Source organism: Mesoplodon bidens (assembly GCF_964165515.1).
Source record: "Mesoplodon bidens genome assembly, chromosome: 2".
Lineage (NCBI taxonomy): Eukaryota > Metazoa > Chordata > Mammalia > Artiodactyla > Ziphiidae > Mesoplodon > Mesoplodon bidens.
Window position 1 is genome coordinate 2,471,316 of NC_138177.1, and position 4,404 is coordinate 2,475,719.

General features: G+C 46.1%; 1 long non-coding RNA gene across 1 annotated transcript; it reads right to left on the bottom strand.

Moving 5' to 3' along the window:
* Positions 1-775: 775 nt before the first annotated feature.
* Positions 776-4,134, bottom strand: LOC308611766. Its single transcript, XR_014015025.1, has 3 exons — positions 3,613-4,134; positions 1,668-1,804; positions 776-1,454 (listed from the first exon to the last, which is right to left on the bottom strand). It is a non-coding gene; the product is annotated as an uncharacterized lncRNA (long non-coding RNA).
* Positions 4,135-4,404: the final 270 nt, after the last annotated feature.

The following is a 4,404-nucleotide window of genomic DNA, read 5'->3' on the forward strand; positions in this document are numbered from 1 at the left end:
CTTCGCTGGCACAGAGTAACGGCTGGAGATGAGAGGCCCTGGGGCAGCACCTGCCCACCTCCAGGCAGACCCCCCAGAGTCAGACACTGAAGGCTCTCCGCTGGAGGATCCGACCTGACACTGCTGGATGTCCAGGCGCTGCCCGAGGCCCTGTCCCAGCCGAGGGCGAGTCCCGCTCACAGGTGTCCTGAAACCATCACCAACCAGGGACCCTGCTGGCGCTGAGCTGCGTCCTCCCGGACTTCTCCTTGGTGAGGTCGGTACCCCTTCTCTGTTTTCCCTACTCTTACTCAGCTGTGCTGTGTGCTCATCACGTGCACTAAATTCTATGATTCCTGAACTGAATACTGGCTCCGTTCTGTGTGTCTCCACTCCCGTGACCCTTACGCAGCCTCACCGCTGGGCCCGGTGACAAAACCAGGACACACTGTCATTATGCTATGTGGTCGCATAGCTTCTATTTAGAGTCATCGTGGCAGAGATGCCAAGAGCCTCCCCACGCTGCCTTCTTCCCTCCTTCCAGAGGAGGAAAAGTACCCCGGCACCTCGGTCCCCAGACACACACTACCTCTCCCAGCTCCCTGAAGGCAGGTGCAGCCACGTGGCAACATTCCAGCCAATGAGGTGTGAGTACAAGGGATGTGTACAGTTGCTAGGTCTTGTCCTAAAAGTGAGTGTGGGTTAGGCTACCCTTTTCTCATAATATACATATATATTATTATATATAATTTATACTTCATTATTTATTATATTTTAAAAAATATATAAACCTGTATTACCAATAGTTCAAAGAGCAAGCAATGTTTACCCTGGGGAAGAGAAAACCACTTTTAGGGACTTCCCTGGTGGTCCAGTGGTTAAGACTTCACCTTCCAACACAGGGGCTGTGGGTTCGATCCCACACCCCCTGCACTGGGGGAGCTAAGCTCCCACATGCCTTGTAGCCGAAAAACCAAGACATAAAACAGAAGCAATATTGTAACAAATTCAATAAAGACTTTAAAAATGGTCCACGTCAAAACCAAAAACTCTTTAGAAAAGTAAAATAAAACCATTTTTAAAGACTTTAGCATATGTTCTTGCTTTCTAAGCACCGGAATAAATTTTTAACCTCAACAGAGCACCATGGCGTCTAAGGAAAGGCCCCCACCTGCTAGCCTTGGCTGCTCCAAGGGGCTGATGTTGTCCAGGACGATGGCTGTTGCCTCACATTCCCTAGACTCCAGGTAGGAGTCACTGACTCGGGGTGGGGATGAGAACACTGTCTCTAAGACTCGAAGTGCTGTCCCGGGAAATGGGGCAGATTGGCTCCTGGTGAGACATCAGTGAAGCGTCCTGAAATGTGGCTGAGATTTCCTGCCATTGGAGGTGTTTATGGGGAGTGGTTGGTTACCTACCAGGGACGCTGTCCAAGGACCTCACACCTTGCCTTTCCACCTTCACTTGGATTTCACCTTAATTTTTTTTTTTTGTGGTACGCGGGCCTCTCACTGTTGTGGCCTCTCCCGTTGCGGAGCACAGGCTCCAGATGCGCAGGCTCAGCTGCCATGGCTCACGGGCCCAGCCGCTCCGCGGCATGTGGGATCTTCCCGGACCGGGGCGCGAACCCACATCCCCTGCATCGGCAGGCGGACTCTCAACTACTGCGCCACCAGGGAAGCCCTCACCTTAATTTGAAAAGTGACCCCGTGGCGTATGGCCCTGGGAGACCAGGAGACAGTCGTGCTGCTTTGGAGTCAAAACTGCACCAAAGGGCTTCACTGGTTGGTTTGAAATATTTAGTCTTCTAAACTCTTGTTCATTCCTATTAAGACATACAGAAAAAAAAAAATTCCAAAGACAAAACAAGAAATCAGAACATCACCATCTTCGCCAGGCCTGCTCCATCCCCCTTGACCAGCGTATCACTTGCAATCGACTCTGAAGAATCAAATGTGTAAAGACCAGGGAGCTCAGTACACTCATGAAGTCAGTGATATTTGATTCCTGAGTTTTCCCTTTTTTCTGTATGATCGCCCCATTTCCAGGGACTTTTAGAAAAATCATCACCTTCGAGCTGTAGATGTTTCCCTGACGCCCGCCTTTGGGAAACAAGCTCAGGAACTCAGCAAAGTCTGAGAGTCTGTGACTGATGAGGTTTAATGTGCTGACTTGTAAAGGGTGTGAGCTCTGGACAAGAAGGCTGAACTAAAAGGCACACCTCTTTAATTACAGGATTTACGCCAAGAAAAGTCAAAGACAGTGGGTGGGGTTTGTGACCCTGTCTTTGCCTTTAGCAGAGAAAGCCTTCTTGGTAGCTCTTGAATTTTTTTTTTTTAACGACCAGTTTGTGTAAGTTAAGAGCCAAATAAGGGTCACGTGTTACATTCAGTTTCTATGTCTCTTCTAAGCCATGGGTTCCTCCTGTTTCGGTCAGGCTCACTTTCTTTCTTTTCCTTGAAATGTATTTGTCATTTTTTCCTGTAAGTTTTTCCACAGTCTGAATCTTGCTAATTGCATGCTACTGATGTTGTTTAAAAGCCTCCTCTGTCTCTTATTTTCTGTAAATTCATACATCTAGAGGCTCAATCAGATTTAGGTTCAATTTTTTTGGCGTGAATACGGTGTAAGTGGTTTTGCGTACTTCCAACGGGAAGCACGGAGTATCTGTCTGTTTCTGTGACGCTGGGACTGTTCAGAGGGCTCAGGCCCTGCCAGGCTGACTCATAACACTATGAAGGTCTGTCCATTTTTCACCTAATGCTTTTAGCAGCCGTTGGTGATCTCTGCTTACACCCGTTATTTTATTGGAGGCTGCAGCCCTGTGGTTTTTCTGGATCTATGAGGCCTGCTTCGCTTCTTAGCTGGAAGCTCTCTACAAAGGGAAACCATTTCATCAACTAATGGTTACCCTCAGGTACAGTTTGTACAGGAAGGCCAGACAACTGTTTGATTCCCTTTTTATTTATAAGTTGTTAGAATGATAGGTTGGGTCCTAAAATAAAAATATGACTCTTTCTTCTACTCATACAACTTCTGAGGCCAGATGTGTGGGATTTTCTGTCCCATTTAACTACCCAAGAGGCACAGTCCCAAAAGACCAGCCCCAACTTCAGATGCTAGTTGCAAATCCCAGGTACCTGTACTTCTGACCAACCCGCTATACATTGGAGGTCCCCACAACCCTCTCCTCAGCTTGGTCATTTGCTCACAGAAGTTAGGAAGGCACTTACTATCACCCATTTATGATAAAGGATACAACTCAGGAACAGCCAAAGGGACAAGATGCACAGGTATGGGGGGAGGGCTGGAGCATCCATGCCCACCACTCCCAGCACTTGGACGTGTTCACCAACCCAGATACTCTCCAACACCTGTTGTTTAGAGTTTTTACGGAGGCTTCATTTCTTAGGCGCGATCAATTATATCATTGGCCATTGGTGATTAAGTCCATCTCCAGCCCCTTGCCCCTCCCCCGAGGTCAGTGGGTGGGGCTGAAAGGTCTGACCCTCTAATCACCCCAGCCTCCCCTCAGTCCCATCCTTAGGGTCTTTTCTAAGTCACCTCATTAACATAAATTCAGGTGTGGTTGAAAGAGTCTAGTTATAAATAAGCAAAGAGGTCTCATTTTACCCGATCACTCAAGAAATTCCAAGTGTTTCAGGAGCTCTGTGCCAGGAAGCCAGTGTAGACACCAAATACATATTTCTTATTATGTCACAGTTCCCTGGCATCCTCCGTGGGTGACTCATGATTCCTTTTTTTCTTTTCTTCTTCTTTTTTTTTTGGTCATTATGAAATCTATCTACATAAAAGATAAACATAAGAAAGGCTAAGTAAAATGATTTATTACATTCATTTTCCAATTTCTTACGTTGTAAAAGGAAATCGATTCCACATCCTACTGTATAACATATTTAAGCTACTACGGTGTCTTAATCTGTTCCAGATGCTCTAACAAAATACCATAGACTGTTGTTCTGTAAACAAAAGAAATTTATTTCTCATAATTCTGGAGGCTGGGAAGTCCACGATCAACACCGTGCCAGCAATTCGGTGTCTGGCGAGGGTCCAGTTCCTCATTCATAGACGGTGCCTCACACAATGGAAGGGGCGAGGAAGTTCTGTGGGGTCTCTTTTATGAGAACACTAATCCCATTCATGAGGGCTCCACCTTTATGCCCTAAGCATCTCCCCAAAGTCTCACCTCCTAAGACTGTCATGTTGGGAGTTAAGATTTCAACAGATGAATTTTGGGATGACACAAACATTCAGATTATAGCATAGGTTTTTTTTTTTAAGTAATTGAAAGGTAAACTAAATACTGATTTTTTTACTCACAGGATGAAAATTATAATTATAGACATACAAATTGATACTTGGCTATTTATAGAAAGCGAGTGAGGTCAAGTTACAGCAGCCATA